The sequence below is a fragment of the Rhodnius prolixus genome, unplaced genomic scaffold (assembly GCF_049639745.1).
Source record: "Rhodnius prolixus isolate KJV_2025 unplaced genomic scaffold, Rpr scaffold_8, whole genome shotgun sequence".
Taxonomy (NCBI): Eukaryota; Metazoa; Arthropoda; class Insecta; order Hemiptera; family Reduviidae; genus Rhodnius; species Rhodnius prolixus.
Window position 1 is genome coordinate 39850065 of NW_027411593.1, and position 17896 is coordinate 39867960.

The following is a 17896-nucleotide window of genomic DNA, read 5'->3' on the forward strand; positions in this document are numbered from 1 at the left end:
TTAATATTTTAATTTAAACTTGTAGGTTAGCAATTACTTACAAATGTTATGTGAAATTTTAGACACCACTGTTCCATAACCTGAGTATAACCTTATTAAATTACATACAAGACTCAGATATGGGTAGACGATAAGCCCGCCAGAAAGAATAGGAAATTCAGACTGACATCATGGCTTTTATAATGATTAGTGGTTAATATTTTCTGAAAACACTTCTTCTCAAATTAAATCAGTTCAAGAAAACTAATAGATAACTTGAATTTACCAGCAAAATAGCAAATAACAAGATAACCTACGATGCCACTTAAGGAAACAAATGTATGTAAGTACAATAAATACCGTACGGAAAAATTAAAATTAAATTAATTAAGCAATTTTAATTTCTTTCTTAATTTTTACACTTCTGTAGCTCAAGTAAAATTTAATAATGTGCGTAACCTTAAACATGAGGTCTTAAAGGTTAGAGTTAGTGTTCTAAATTATTAAAACTTCTGAATTGAATACTTAAGGGAAATGTTTTTGGCAAACAAGCGGAGAAAGTACACCAACCTGATTTGTGCTTGTACGTAATAAACTAATTCTGGGAGAATATCTCAAAATTTACTGCAATTAAGCTACGAACAATGGAAAAAATTACGATTAGAAAATAAGAATTTATTGTTTTCTACAATTAAAAACCTAGTATGAGAAAGTGAAGACAACGAATTTATGAAGGAAAAATTCGTAATTTTGGTTCTCGTGATGAGAAAGTGGTAGGATGACACAGCTTCCATCTTTTTCATTATAAAAGGACAGTGTAGGAGAGCATGTAGCAATCTGTCACCAGGATTTAGTTATAGTTATGAAACCAAATACGAGGTTATTATATTTTTTGTTTTGTGGTCATTTATTATTATCTAATTTCATTCATTTCTCTCATTGGTTCTCTCAGTGTAAGAAGATATAGTGCGACATTCTTAATTTTCAATTACTGTATTTTCATCGGAAATATTGTCTCTTAACCGGGCAATATCATATCAATTTATTCTTCAGCTTAGCTCTTTTTCTAATTTTAAACATTCTTTCGTGGATGTTAGATTTACCTCTTATGTATCTTCAATTCCCAAAGCAAATAAGTGCAAGTACCTGCAAGTGTTTTTATGACAATTCATGTCAAAGAAGTGGCCCACCCACTTTTCAAATAAAAAATAAAGTTGAGCATGCATTAAAACATTTTTTTTGTATACATTTATTCAGGAAAACCTAAAAATGGTGATTTTGATTTATCTTTCTGGTACCCTAATAAAAAGATGCATTAAGTAGGTATAGCTCCATTCAACGACAGGCACATGCATTCGTCTGTTCACGTTGGATTTCTGTTCTAAAACGTAAAAATAAGACTATATAATAAAGATTTAGAGGTCCCACTGGAACATATGATGTATTTTTACAAATACTGAATTATTGAACAATTGCTTAATACTGTAGTGTAGATATATCCTTGGAATGAAGCTAGTCTCAATACTGTCCAGATTCCCCTTAATTTACATTGTTGCATAACTTGACTTCACTTGGATACATTGTGTTTAGATCAATTTTACTTTGTATTTTCTTGTCTGTTGATTGATTAGCTGGCTGTTCATGTATGTTGCTGGATAAAGAAGATTTATTTTAATTAATTAAAATTTAAGACGTTCAGACCTTGTATATAATTAAAATTAAATACTTAGTGGGAACCTGGGAAACATTTGGCATCAGATTAGCCACAAATCTCGCCTAGTGCTGAATGCCTAACGACTGATAAAAAAGTCGCTTTCAGCGGCCTAAAATTAGGTAGCAGACAACCCATACTAGGAAAACTAGTCTGCGCTACCTCTTCGTGACTCCACTACAGTCACGGGAATGAAGACAGAATTGCGCTGGTAGGAGATTAACTAAATTCTGATATTATAAACTATCATTTAAGTGTTCAGCTTCTAATTTCTAAGTTCAAACTATATTGTCGGTATTATTAATTATTATTATTTTAATTGTTTTATTATTAACAGTAGTATTTAAAAAATATGTCTTATTTTTAGATATATCACTACCAGAGTGGAAATACAAGGTATAGGAAGCAGAGGATCCATAACAGATGCCACAAACACTGCAGAGTGCTCGAATGTGAGTGGAAGTTAAGAGATAGATAATGGAATCACCAAGTGTGGTGTCGTGAGAAAAAGCGGAAGTGAAGCAGGAGTGGAAACAGGAACCACACACTTCTTCTTGCCGTTAGCCCGTCCTAGCCCAGCAATAGAAAGGTAATGAGAAAATTCAAGCACAAAAGAGAAAATAATTATATAAAGTGGCGTTTTAAGTGATTTATTTACTAACTAGCACAACCCTGTAGAGCATATTTCTTTTTAACAGAACACATGCCTCTGGAGTGTTAGTTATCTCTTATTTTCATGCTCTCATGCGGTAGACTAAACATGTTCATAGTTCTCTTTCATATTCTTTCTTTAATGTTTGTTATTTTTATGATTTTAAATTAAAAAAATTATCTTGAGTTTTCAGAGGGAATACTTGGTTTGAAGTATCTTGAGTTCGAAAGCAATGTCTCCACCTGTCTAAAGAAAAATTCCTTAAAGAACCTGGGTAATTACCAAGTGGTGGTAGAGGATTTACTATTCTAGGAAGAGAATCACCGCGAAGAATTGGCTATTCTAAGAGTTCCAGGTCCACCACTCTTCTCCTGCTCCTCTAGAGAGTTTGGTTTGTGTGACCAGTTGTTAGGTACGAAATACCTAAACTCCCCCACATTCTCTTGGTTTCAAGCAAGTCTTCCTCTAAGCATATCTAACTTAGTCATAGCCACAGGAGGAGAGTATTGACATTAGGGAGCGGTTTATGCGTGAAACGCCGTCTTTCTAGAACTTCTGTTGATACTCCGCTCTCTAGTTAGCCTGGTTGTTGGGGGAGGATCGTATACATTCTATAGAACTTTCTTAAATTCTGGTATCTCGTAATCTAGAGAGAGGCTTTCTAGGGCAGAGTGATCTCCCGTGATACCAGTGAGAACCAAGGTTGGTGCAGTGTACCCCGTTTCCATACTAATACTTTTTTATATGGCGGTAAAGACCCGATTGTCGGTGTGAATGTTACTCTTCATTTTAGTTTTGTTTTTAATGCCATTTTCATCTTCTCATTAAAAAAATTCTTTTTACTTTACGTAGTATTTTCCCTTAAAAAGTTCAACTTCAAACATTGACAGCGTAAAAATAATTTTTGCTTACAGAGTCTCAATTAATTTGGAATATGAATTTTTAAGAAGTTTCTATCTCTAATGTTGGATAGACGAATCACTTTCCCCTCTCTTTAGTAATCGATACCATCAAGGTAACAAAACAAAAAAAAATGGCAGTTTCCCTATCCAGAACTCATCTAATTAAAAATTGTGAAATGAATAATACTGAAGTTTTGAATCATAACAGTGGAAAAAGTCTGGAGTGTTTGTGAAATAAGTTTGAATACAAGCTTTTTTAAAATTTATTTTGTAGCCAGACTACGAATTGACGGGCTGAATTATTTTTAATATGGCTTCTAAAAATATTAAAATCAGTTTTATAGAAAGTATAGAAGTGAATAAAGACTGCGTAATAAGTGATGATTCGGTTTTTTGTTTATTCAGATCCATTGCGTGTGTTTTAAATTCTTTTCATTTAATGAGGAATGAATCAGAAAAGAAAATAATTGTCAGAGTGTAGGAAAGTGATGCAAAGAGGAGAAGAAAAATTCCCTTAACTCTTTGAGATACACGATTTTGAAGAAAATAAAAGCCCTAGTTGCTCAGAATTCCTTTTATTATAAAAAAAATGGAACTAAACATTCATTTCCATTATCTTACATATGTAATCATCCCTCTCAAATAATCATCACTCTCGAAATACAGAAAAAAAGAAAAGAAAAAATTAATACCATTTCAATAGTCCTTTTTTAGTGTGGGCCACTGGTATTGTATAATACCACTATGCAACTAATGCTTTATATGGTGTTCATCCAAACACAACTTTTTGACCAAAACAAAGCGGGACTTTGCAGACAGTATAGCACTGTCCTTCAGCGCACTGTTCCGTGAAATGTTGTAAGTTCCATGTTTTTGTCCCAATTGTCTATAAACAATATATGAATTAACAACAGCTGCATCCAAATAATAGAACAGTATGCGGTGCCACCATTTTTTACTATCGGTCAAGTTTATAATAGATAAAAAAATTATTTCACTTATTTTCGCATTTACCATTGGTGCATAGCACTGCCAACTGAATGAAAAACTTTAAATAACATATTAAGCTGTATGTATGAATAACTTCAACTTTTCGAGGTGGGTTAAAATATATCCCACCATGCAGCAAAAGCTAAGCAAAAGGTGGGATAGTTTTTAACCCACCTAGCCGCAAAGAGTTAAAGACATATTTACTGAGACATATGCGCAAATAAATACATAAAATTATGTCTGAAATACAAAGTTTCACAAATTTTTGCAATGATATTTTTATATACTGATCAGGCCCGCACTTGTAGATAATATCACTGTTTTTACCCATTATAGCTCGCAAGTTTTTTTTTTTTTTTTCTTGTACCTATCCCTGCCCAATTTCTCGCACTTTCATCTCTATCAGAAGTTTAATTGATCAGTTTGGTGCATAGAATTTGGTTTTATCCGACTGACTGTACACTTGCTGACTCAGCTATTTCTCTTAACCCTTTTTAACATTCTATTGTGAATTCTCCGCTCGTTTAGTTTTTTATTTTTTAACTAAAACTATATCATTGAGCTACTTTACTCCAATAATTCATGTCTACAGCATTCCACTTCTTCTACCAACGTACATTTGAAACATTTTTCTAGGATTTCAAATGAAAATTCAAACTAGGTAAACTTTTCTAAGTCAAAATCCTTCAACCATAAAAGTAAAAAGATTTCAATTTTACTTAGAGATCCTTGAATAAAAAACCATTTATACAGGGTGTTCATTTTAAGATGGCTCAAATGCATTTCATGCTTAAACGGTTGATCTGAGCGAAAAATGGTAGAGGAAAAATTTGTTGCCCGCCACCTCTAGTTTCAAAATGTGTGACTTGATTTTAGATTCCTGCCCGCAAACGCGGCTGACGCGCGACCAAAAGTGAGGGTTCGCATAATGCACTTTACTCAACTTGTGAAGCATGTACTGTGCCTTCCAAAGGTGCCTCCTCAGATATAGAGAGCAGTTGATAACCTTCTGGCTAACCTGGCTTGCGAGCCAGAAGAGGCACCTTTGAAGGCTTCACAAGTTGAGTAAAGTGCATTATTTGATAAATTAAGGAATAAGTTTGATCCTTTACATGAAAGATATTGATCACTTAAATATATGGCTGGAAGTTTCCAATTATTTTGGTAATCAAACACAACTCTCCGAAAATTACCAAATAATTATTAAACCTTCTTGTTTGTAAAAGATGTAAAATTAATTTTTAGCCATTTTGTGTATGCTTGAGAACATCTAAAGCTCTTAACATTTGATTTTTCTTAGAAAAAATCACTCGGAAAACGACATATTTCCCGATATTAAGAAAAATACTAGCTTTTCTGCCTTGGTAATATTTTTAGTAGGAAGGGGATGAAAAAATACATGAAAATGACCTATCGCGTGCTCTTCTTTCTCTTTGATAACAAGTTAAAAAATTGAAATATGATTAATAAATATCCAGATTTTGAAATGGTCTAGCACCTTTAATTTTGAAGATATCGAATTGCGGTTTCCGATTTCTTTCATAACTTTTCTGTGTATGTGAAAATGGAGGTCAACTGCGAACCCTTACTTTTGGTCTGCGCGTCAGCAGCATATGCGGGCAGGAATCTAAAATCAAGTCACATATTCTGAAACTAGAGGTGACGGGCAACAAATTTTTCCTCTACCATTTTTCGCTCAGATTAACCGTTTAAGCATGAAATGCATTTGAGCCGTCTTAAAATGAACGCCCTGTATACTAAGATATTATTCCCTGTATAATATTAAATTATGCTAAAACTAAAGGCAGTGTTAGTACTTTAAGTTTAAAGGAAAACAGCTGATCGAAATTTAAAATTTAAACAATTGATTTTTAAATTTCTTAAATTCTTTGTTTTTATTAATTATGTCTCATTATAAATGGTAAAGATTTATTAAATAGTTTTATTGAAACTTTTAATTGTCTCACTTTTATATTATTTCTTTAAATCTCCCCTTCATTACTTCGCTGTCAAAAGACTTAGGCTCTTCAGAAGCAAAATGAGATGATAAAGAACTCTTAACTTTCTCTGTTAAAAAGGTTTTTCTCCTTTGTTTCATAAAATCTTTTTATTTTTAATGTTCCAATTTTTTGTATGGAAGGAAAATTTTCTGGTACATTTAGGTTGATCTTAAGAAGATGGTGGACATTTTCTTCTGTTTGGGAGATATCTTTTGTTCATACAATTTTTTTTTTATTGAGCATTTTTAATAATAATAAAAAAATTGTTTTCAGAATACCCTAAAAATAAATTTCATTTTTGAAAAGTTAAAAAAAAAAATAAAAAATCAATTCGTAATGTGGTACTTACGTACTTCCTTTTGTAGATTTCTTTTTCAAATTCGGAATGTTATAAACACATTTATTCCTCTTTTAATATACGAGTACTATATAAGATGTACAATCATACTTTATACTTAAAAGGTACTTTAGTGAACCTACCCATTCCCTAAAGCTACAAGGGCCCTCCCTAAATCGATAAAATCTATTTATTCTTTTAAGTGGTACTTCCTTTTGAGGTATTTTGACAGTTACAGTTGGGTTTTCGTATTAGGACCCACTCGAAATAATTTTTGTTGTCACACTCATGCACACCTCTCATAGACTATAAACCAAATAATATTTTTTTTTACAGATTCAGGGAGACTAAAAGCGGAAATTTTTGCCAAGAATAATTCGAATATTCGAAACTTTCTTATGATCATTACGGGTTTCCTTACCTTGCTAAAAAAAGTAAAAAAAAAAAAATTAAGCTTTAAGGAAGTAAAAAAAAAATATGAGGCTGAAAGCTTTCAACAGTCTAAAAAGTACCTACCAAACTAGGAGCTTTCATTTGGTTATAATATAAACTTTAAAAGCTCCACCGTGTAGCATTCAACCTCCTCCAGGTAATCTTACCATCACATTTAATTGCTTTTTTTATCTTATAGAGGACAATGCAGTTTAATGCATCCTAAACAGAAACTGTAGAATAAATGAGATAAAATTCCCTAGGAAAAAGTCATGACCATCTCACTGGTAGCCATTTTGAAAAAAATGGAAGAATTATAGTAGTGTTCATGTTTAAAGGTTTCTTCAAATATACGTAACATTTTTTAAATAGTTAATTCTTTTAAATTTCATAAGTAAATGTTGTGCAAACAGATAAAACAATGTAGTACATAAATATAATGTTATTGAATCTAATGTAAGAAGTCTTTTTGGTTGAACTAATAAGAGGAGAGAAGGAGCCCTCAGGCAGGCTCCAGTCCAGGGATGGCGAACCTTTTAGAGACGTGGGTCAAATTTTGTTCATTTTTTTTTTTAGTACTAGCTCTTGGGTCACTAATGCCCATTTGCACAAGAGTTAAGTTTAAAAAATTTAAACTGAATATTTTCAAAACTAAACATCTTTAAAATTCAGTTGGCTTAACGGGTAAAACGGGACGAAACAAGTGGCTATGGAAGTCTATTTTCACAAACATAACTGAACAAAACCTGAACAAAAGTGTGTTTTATCTGAAGAAAAATCTAAATATGGTCATTTGCTTTGGGTTGTCGATTTTTTTAACAAACAAAATATGAGTAAAATTATACATTTTATTTGATATTTTGTAAAAACTTTTGCTTTATTTCAAATACTACAAAAGCATTTGTCGTCATTTGCGTTTTAGAACTGTAATGATCAAATTAAAGGTTATAGATGGCATTTAAATTGCTTTTATGTCAATGCGTGATTGAAAAAATACAGATAGAATATAAATTATCCACACAATTAGAAAATCTAAATCAACCCGCGTAAACCAACAAATGGTTGCCTAGCAATTATGGGTCTGTGAAAAAGCTTGCGCGGGTCAGTGTCTTACCTGCTGGTCATAGGTTCGCCATCACTGCTCTAGGCTATTCGAAAATGGTTACAGCGTCTCAATCGAAGGCGCAGGCAAAGATTAGAAACTTTGAGAATCTATCTAGAAAGAGTGTCGAAGAATTTTCTATTTCTGATGATCCAGAAACAATACAGAATTCATCATCGTAATTATAGTGGAAGAAGACACTGCTACTCAGAAGAAGGAAATGAAGGAGAAATGGGGGATGGGTAGCCCATCTTCTATTGCCCTACCTATTTACTTAAGTAGTTCATGTCTGTCATTTGTATTTGCAGTTCAAATGTGCCAAGGTTCGGCGTTGGAAGAAAAGTAGGTAGGAATGATCATGTCCTATAGGCCGCCATCTTAGAACAATGGATGATTTCTCTCTATTAGAGGAAGCATTATTGTCTGCATTTTGTGGCCTTCTTTAACATATAGCAATGTGTTCCAGGTCATAAGGTTTCCTCTATTAAAGATAAATCAACAATTATTCAAAACCTTGGCTTATAGGTCATTATCATTATTCCATAGTCAAGAATGCTCCTCACGTTTCATTGCTCTGGTCCAGAATAGCTTGTACTAGATCATTTCTAACCTATTTATGTCATTGATCTTGATAATTCTCATTATTTTCAGTTTTTTCTTTATTTCTAATCATCTATTCTCTTTTGCAGAATTGATGATCAAGTTCATCCCCCCCCCCCGGGATTCTGCTTGAAGAACTAATAAAACGGAAGCGGGAGATAATAATGCGGTTATAAGGATTTTTTTATTATTTAAAAAAAAGGTACTTATCTATTTATTTATATTTTTTATTGTCCATTATAGTCGTCTCCATATGTGGTTATATTTAATAAAGTGGGTGATAGAAGATTGGGTACATTACGTTTTAATAGCAGCATTAGCACAATTTATGTGCCTGCGGGTGTTACTTTATGTGGGTGTGATGTGTTTGTGTGTGCATTAGACTGAATTGGTCTTGCCGGGTTGCTGAGCCTAAAAGACCATAAAATGTCTGTAAATAAGGGCTGAGAAAGAAGTTACCATTCTATTACAGGTTATAACCCACATATAGGTCTTAATAACCCCGTTAGATGGCGCCAATACGAGGCGCTAAACGAATGTCATTGCCATCATTCTGTAAAATATTTGCCATGACTTAAGTTATGTTTTCTGTGAGAATCTTCAATATTCATGTAGGTTAATTTTGCAAATTTGCGTTAGATTTTTGCCCACTTTTGAATAATCTTAAATGGGTACACTATGGTCATCGTTAGTCTGTGACTCCTTGTATGGTACATTGTTTTTCAATGAATTGATTGCAGAAATACGATTCTTGGAGGCGTGCAGATTTCTCATCTTTTTTACTTAAAACGTTTCCAGCCACAGTTTCTATTAGATTTGGGAACAGTTTTCTGGTGATTAGTGTGACGTTTTCAAGAACCTCTTCAAATCCATAAGTTTTTCAAATACAGTATCCGGATGTGATGTCATTTTTAACGAATCTGCAACACAGTATTCGCCAGTTTCACTCTTTACTAGGTTTCAGTAAAAAAAAACCCTTTTGCATTCCAGAAAACACTGGCAGTGGAGTTTTCAGCGTTAGCGTTTCAAAATAAATATTAATTTTACTTTTTGCAAATTTTCAGTCAACTAGGTGAGCTAGTTTTTGTTTTTCTTCACTAAATAATCCCTTAATTGAACTTAGAGACATCTTCAGTAATCTGTAAATCTCTAAACTGCCTAGATAAGTGAAGGCGTTTATCCCAGGATTGTTTATTGACACGCTAAACCAACATTAAACTTTTATAAGGCCGTAAAATGAGAATAGAGGCTTTCTTCATTGTTGTGTGATTCCAGTGGCATCTTGAAAGTCCTGTCCTGCACTTTTTGTTCATATACGAGGGGGTACCCAAAAAAAACCGGAATTATTTTTTAAAAGCTATTTATTTACAAATTTTTTACAGAACAACCTTATCCCCTTCAAAATACTCTCCATTACAACTAATACATTTGTCCCACCGGTGCATCCACTGTTCGAAACATTTTTTGTAGTCATCTTTAGAAATGGCTGACAGCTCCTTCTTCGTTTTTTTCTTGACCTCTTCAATGTTGTCAAATCGGTGACCTTTCATGCCCTTTTTCATGCGTGGAAATAAGAAAAAGTCGCACGGAGCAGGTCAGGCGAGTAAGGTGCGTGGGGCAGCGGAACCATGCCATTTTTAGCCAAAAACTGTGTAACAGAGTTGGCTGTGTGTGCAGGTGCATTGTCGTGGTGGAAGAACCAGTCTCCTGCTTGCCACAAATCGGGTCTTTTTTGGCGAACACTATTGCGCAATCTTTTCAAAACTTCAAAGTCGACGGTCTGTGAACACCAGCTCTCGAATTTTTTCAACATTTTCGTCGATTCGGGCAGTTGATGGACGTCCAGAACGAAGTTTGTCATCAATCGACATGTCGCCATTTTTAAACCGAGTAAACCACTCGTATACTTGAGTTTTTCCCATAGCGTCATCTTTGTAAGCTGTTTTCAACATTAAAACACTTTCAGCAGCATTTTTGCCGAGTAGAAAACAAAATTTTAGAGCTGCACGTTGTTCACTTAAACTTGCCATCATAAAAAACGAAAAAAGAACAAAACAGCGCTGGTAAAAACAATCACTGCAGATGAACAGAACAAGCCAGGCAGACAACACAGGCAGGACTGAACTGGCAAGGAATTGCGCTATACACGTCTAGCGGCAGAAATGCGTACTACATAAGCTCCATGCGCGGCAACGCAATTCCGGTTATTTTTGGGTACCCCCTCGTAGAGCTTACGGTCCCATATTTAAGCTATGGTCCATATAAGTCGTCCTTGTTCATTGGTATTAATTCCCAATTTTTCTGTGATTTTCCTAAATTTTACTCTTTTTATCACTTCGTTTTTCCACATATTATCGGATCTTCCTCGTCTTCACCTTCCTTCCAGTGTGGCCATTTACTTTTAAAGACACTAGCACAGTGCAGTCGACTACTTGTTAGATCTGTTGAATTCAGTTCAAACCAAAAGAAATCTGTGAGACTCAAAGAGGAAAACAATAACTAACAAAAACTACAAAGTCTTCTAGTCAAAAAATTGGTGAAAAAAAAGACCTGGATTGCGAAAGAAAATCATTAGTTTTCCTCAAAACAGTGAGCCTACTCTTGAAGATGCTTTGCAATGAGGAAACTAAGGGATTTAAAGTACAAATTTTTTTTGGAACATCTTTTCTATTTACCCTTTCTACTGACTTCCATGACCAAAAGTTGAGAAATTTGTTGGTATTAACCGTTTTGAGACTAATTAAGAGATGATAGGTGCCGCAGTTAGGTATTTTGCACACCTTCCAGAGACGCGCCCTTAATCGGTGAAACTATGCTTTGGAAATACATTGAACAAAGTGGTTACGTTCTTTTAGTGGTTACGTAAGAAAAAATTAATAAATTCATACATTTTTGACCATCCATTCACTGTCAGGTGAGAATTTCTAATCTTGTTCAGGTAAATATTTTGAAAATTATTAAAGTAAAGGTTTCATTTTCTACTGATAAAATTGTGGTATTGGATGCTACAACAGCATCAAAATCAAGTGCAAAATGTGTGAATCTAGGGCGGAATTTGAGATATTTAATTAATACAAAAAAAAGGTCGGTACAATTAATTTTTTGGTTTTCAAATATTAAAAATTTAAAAAGCTAAAAGGAAAACTAAAAAAAATCTGTGATAAACCCACACGATTTTCATTCAATTATTTTAGCGCTTCCACTGCGTCGGTCATTCCACCCCAGATTATTTTTCCTTTCTCTGGCCAATTGCCACACCAGCTGGTATGACACGTGTAACCGTATACACACAACGCCTTGCTCAGTAAGATAGGGTGGGAGGAGCTTCAGTTTACAGAGTCCTTACTGCGCGGATTCTCATTAGTTTTCGTCAAGTGTCAAGTTCTCCTCGGAACAGACTTAGGATTTAGCAGACCATTTAATCTTTGTTAATACTACAAAAGTGATAAATTATACTTAAATGGCATTTTTAAAGAAAAATGGATTCACTCCTCATTTCCAGAGCTGCCATAATATGAATTTTTCCTGAAAAAAAGAAGAAGAAAATTCATTTATATTTGAATAAAAGTTATGGATATGCATAAATAGGATGCTGTTTTTTTGACTATGGCATTTTTTTGGATTGACTGATTTTTAAACTAAAGCTTATTTAAGAACCTCAAAAAAAAACAAAAAATCACCAAATTTGAACGTAATGTGACTTCTTCCAAACTTGATTTAGTTGATACACAAACTATCTCACAGGGGCACCCAATAGTTTCTAAAAAAATACCTTTTTCTGATTAAGAACTACACGGAAACTAAAATTCAACACGGTGTAAATTCAATTTGTAAAATTTGACATGCTGTACTTCTTTTTATTATTATTTTTTTTAATGATTTAAGGTGCGTCAACATCTAAGGTTTTTTTCAGTGCACTGCCGGCCTTCGTACAGTGTTCTATCGTTACAGACAACACTGTCCATCACCGAACAGTGAGCTGTAAGAAACTCCTAGGAAGAGAAAATCTAAGGGTCAGCTGCTGGATTCGAACCCGGGACCTCCGCGTGGGAGTCCAGTATGCTAACCGCATAACTAATCCCTTTCCTTTTTATTATTATTATTATTATTTTTTTTTAAATAAGGGCAAGTAAAAAATATTTATTAACCAAATAAAGAATAGGGGAAATTGAATTCCGGAAAAGCTTTTTGCAGCTGTTAACCGCAGTTTTCAATTAAATATGACAGAAATACCCACCACTAACTTCTGTGGGTTTAATAACGGTGAAGATAAACGACAACAACAAAAAAAATATCTATTGCTTGACTTCAACCAAAGAGGTTATTTTCACACAAACTATTTGTAAAAGTACAAACTAGAAATAGAATAAATAGTAGTGAAAGGAATTTTGTAGATTTTTCTTTTCTCATGTCAGTCAGTGAACGCGTCATGAAAGAATACCAAGGTTTCGTTTTAATAGAATATTGAAATTCACCTGAAAGAAGTTTGGTTTTCTCATAATTAATGGGTCCATGTAAAATTGTTTTTCCCTTAGAGGGATAATTTGCGGTCGTGTCAAATTTGTTATTTTTTTAAAAATATTTTTCTCCTGAAGTACGAGTTTGGAGATCCTCTGTGTAGACTATATAAACGCTAGATTTAGTCGACATGGACCCTCAATCTCCCAGCGGCCAGTTTGTTCGTGACTGGTGGGTACTTTAGGAGATTTGCGTTGGCAGCAGGGAAAAGTGACTACAAGTAACTACCTCTTCAGCTTCAAAAGTTCCAAAAGACTGTTAATATGTCCTGAGAGCCTGCTCGGGTATCTTCCTCTGGATTAGTCAGATGATGTTCGCCATGTTCTGGATGTCCAAAAAAACTGTCCCAAGAGGCTTAAACTAGAAATCTAATCATAAAAGCCAGCCTCTGCTGGTCCATGGTCACCATTTTCTGCCAAAGTCTCTTCTTAAAATGGTACTACTTTAGGATAATGACAACAACCTTTTTTGTGGTTAAAGATAGTTATTGCGGGCAAAGAATTGGGTTTAGAGCAACCATAGTTTGCCATCATATTGTAAGCATCATTCCTATGTATTTTTACTCGTCGTAGATCAAGGAACATCTATAACGTTGATGATGGGGTCCCATGTGCCACACAGTAGTCTTCTGGTAATTTACTGTAGGTTTGTATTCGTGACGAGGCCAATTCTTAAGCCGCTTCCCCATTAACAAATATCGCTAGTACATCATCGCTAGTTTCCAGTATAAGTCAACTATATAAAACCTCGTATTTATTTAGTAAATGACAAATAAAGTGAGAGAAATGTAGAAAGGAATTAATTGTGTTTGTTCTTACCAAGATTCAAACGTGTAATTCATCTTCCAATTTAAAGTTTTCCTCATTTAATTGAATAGACTATTTAAATCAACTAAACTATTTACTCAAGCGAACCTACTCAACATTTAACATCCTTAAGATTACTTCAAGGTGAAACCATTTTAAGTTTTATCCAATTATTAATTTTAAAACTATTTTCATTACTTTACATTGTCAACAGTGAGAGTTTTACATCTAAAATGCATAGTTTTCTAAAGTTAAATAAGGACTGTAGTGAGAATAATGTTTGCAATGCAAGAAGTACCGCTAAAGATATACATTATTTATTGTAGGAGTACTTAGCCACGAGCAATAATTTATTCCAGTTGAAATATTCTGAATTAAACATACTTCGCTTTAAAAAAAAAGTTAGTTCACAAAGTTTATTTTTTTCATTGTTATCTTATCAGTTTTCAATTTGAGTATTTGAGTGACGTCACAGATTGGCTTATTCACTTTTTCTAAGAGAGTTATCTTTGGCATTCTTCTGAACTTGGACAAAACTTTGAAACTTTTCTTTCCGAGAATTTTATATGAAGAAACTATGATATAGTCTTTCTTTTACTAATATTTTAACTGTAGTGAACATGAATATATAACTATAGTGAACTATAGTGAATATTAATGACCTCCACTTTTGAGTAAAAATTCTAAGTATCAAGAATTGAATAATGTAAACTGTAATAAAGAAAAAAGCCCATGTGAGTTAGCACAACAAAGTTTTCTAAAACATGCTTTATGATTTATTACAGTTTATTATTTATTATGTTACTATATTTAGAATTACTGATAAGGTATTTGAAATGAATAATTGAGGAGAACCAAATTATCAATGTAGTGTGGATAAGTGTAAGTAGCTCCCTTAGGAATGGGCAACTGTTGATAATAGTAATATACAAGTAGTGAGATCGATGCCAGTAACCCATTGGGAATACCCCCTTTTAAGCGTAACAGATATATATGATAGAACAGTCGAAGGGAAAGGCCTAATATTGAAATAAGTGCCCATTTGACCTCATTTCCATTTGGCAATACTCGTGAGAAATTCTGCGATATTGGATTTTTTTTAAAAATATTATTTATTACTTTTGTTACAATTAGCAGTTTTACAAGAGAGTTGGGTGAGACTTCACAAAATATAGTAAAAATATAATATACATTACGAAAAAATAGAAAAATTACACCTATAAAAAAACAACCAATAGTGCAGCTCAATGTATAAGAAAGATATCCTCTGGACACATCATTTGATGTGTCAAATTTTTATATTGACTTATTATTGATTCATAATAAAAGATCTCAACTTCAATGAACCCAATACATAATAATACACAGTGCCATTGATCTTGTCTGTACTAACAAATACAAACAAACTTACAATATCAAGGTTCATTGAAGGGAAATACTTTAGTATATGCTGATCGCGTAGAGGTCCGTTTATAGGGCAGTAGAAGAAGAAATGTTCCATATTTTCCATTTCATTTCTATTGCAGTAACTGCACAACACGCCGCCAACCAAACTGCACTTATTACCTTTATAGAGCATCCTTACTACAATTTTATGAGAAAGACGATGTTGAGCTATAATTCTAATTTACTGTAATTGATAAATTTGCTTTTAAATAAGTCTCTCCATCGCCCCAACAGACTATATTGCTATAAATGTTGGAAAATGCACTTAATGAACTTCGTGAAATCATTTTTGATTCGATCTTCAAGAACGACATCTCTCCTTGTAGGACTAAGTCTGGCACTAGGAAGCCTTTGCTTGCGCACTAGAAATTTGATGAGTACAATCGGAAGGATGCCAAGCTACTTATAGCCTTACCACTTAACCATCCGAAATGTAGTAATTTCCAAATTTGCCAGAAATGAAGTCACTACTTGCGGGGCCTAGAAACCTTCCAAGGGCTGCTGGAGGATAGTTTTTACTCTTTATTTTTATTTTTTAAAAAATTTAATTCATTCTTTTTTTTGCCTGTAATCATGATTACAACTCTTTTATGGCCAATAATCCATTAATTGCAAAATGTCTTAGTGTCTAATCCTTCCGCACAGTTAATTTTCTCCAATCCAGCATCTCTCCACACCAGTTAATCTCTGCTCCTTCATATATAGACGTTTTCTCTCTTATTAATTCACCTCTAGCTACTAACCACTTATCTTAATCCTTCATTTTAAATTCCACACCTAAGAATTGGTTTTTGATAATCTCCGTTTTCAGATTTAATGGAACCCTCGTGCTTGTTTTCGCTTCATTTCAAACCTCAAGACTTTAAGCTGCAAAATTTATGTCGTTGAAGATTTATTTGACAATAAAATAGTTGTTTGTTTTTTAGCCCATTTGATTTATAATTTTTTGTAATTATGTAAATATGCCTCTCTCTTCTCATTCAGTCACTCTTCTCAGCGCTATTACTCGCATCTCGCTCATCTCAAGTTGTTCACTATTCCTTATCACATTCAAAATCTATCACCAGCATATTTCTCATTCCTCACTGCTTGTAAATATCTCGGAGAGTTGTCAGTGGACAATTGCTCCACTCTTGTGCTCATCTTTTCCCTTCATCACATTTACTAGATGCTAATTTTGCAGTTATAAATTTTTCAATAAATAAATTTAAAAAAAAAAGGCTATTTTTATAAATTTGGAATTTTAGGGTACGCATTTTGGGTACTGTTAGACTCGAACTGGGTATCTCCTGTCTTCTAGTCCGGACTATAACTACTAAATTTGGCCACTATTTGAGGTATTAGTTTATTCCCCTAATAGGAGGTTCTGGCTATATTTGCCTCTGACTTTGAAAGTGTTGATCCTTATTTATATTTCATAAAATATAAATAAGGATCAAAATATAATATTTCAGGAGTTATGGTCTAAAAAAAAGAAGGGAATTTTATATAATTTTTTCATAACCTGAGTTGGTTGCTCAAATTGAGATATTACTATTATTTTGTAAATTTGTTTTTTAGGATTCTTACAGCTCCAGTCGGACACCTGTTTGGCGAAATTTCTTTTTAAGGGGAGTAAGCCGTGAAGTCAAGGGTACCTCAAAAAAGTAGCGTTTCATCATGCTGGACATCTAAACAAATTTTAATGTAACGATCAGTAAACATTTTTATAATTTGGAAAGAAATTTGAAGGTTAGAAGTTGAGAATTGTGTAAATGAGGGTCCTGTTAGGTTTTCTAATTTTCTAAAAATAGGAGACATCGTGGTATCCCTTTACTACTTTTTTTTTAAAAAGAGCTTGTAAAAAAGAATAAAATACTGCCAAAGTTGGACAGATGTGATCGGCCTAAGTACAGTCTAAATCCTATACAACCCAGCCAGACTATTTGGACAGTGTACACCTTTTACTACCTATATTTGTCAGTTCTCGGCAAGCTATTTACAAGTCCATCAAAGTAAGCCGCACATAAAAGGTGGTATTAAGAATCCTTGTTCATCTGTTGCTTTAATTGGAGCTCCTGAATAGGGTGTACCAGCAGAGCTGCTACAAATAAAATTATCTTCTAACTAAATTAAAAGCTTTACTGGGTAGTACCACGATATTGCTGAGGTTTTCTTTCGTCTAAAACTGGTGTACATGTTTAATTAATTTAAATGAATAATGTAAAAGATATTTCATTGTAATTGAAACTAATTTTGTTCCCTTAATTTTTTTTATTTTCTCTTACATCTACCTTCCTTGTAAGGAAATATTGCGTCACATTTGTGAGTTTTCTCAAAAAAATGCATGTTTCGAGATAAAGAAATAAGTTTTTTTGTGACTTTTCTTTTCTTCTTATATAACTCAAAATATTACATATCGTACAAAATACGAGGTGTGGC

The 17896-nt window shown here is 33.4% G+C and overlaps 1 protein-coding gene across 15 annotated transcripts in view; it reads left to right on the forward strand.

The window, feature by feature from the left end:
• Nucleotides 1-17896, forward strand: part of LOC141451497 (neuropeptide CCHamide-1 receptor-like) — a 130754-nt gene that overhangs the window by 95156 nt on the left and 17702 nt on the right. For 7 of the 15 annotated variants that reach the window (XR_012456852.1, XR_012456866.1, XR_012456865.1 and 4 more), the window contains exons 1-4: nt 88-322; nt 2058-2279; nt 6908-7160; nt 8795-8907. The gene's annotated coding sequence lies outside the window, so the exon portion shown is untranslated. Of the gene's footprint in view, nt 1-87; nt 323-2057; nt 2280-6907; nt 7161-8794; nt 8908-17035; nt 17162-17896 lie in introns of those variants that run through there. The other 8 variants (XR_012456856.1, XR_012456862.1, XR_012456855.1 and 5 more) reach the window with 7 other exon arrangements.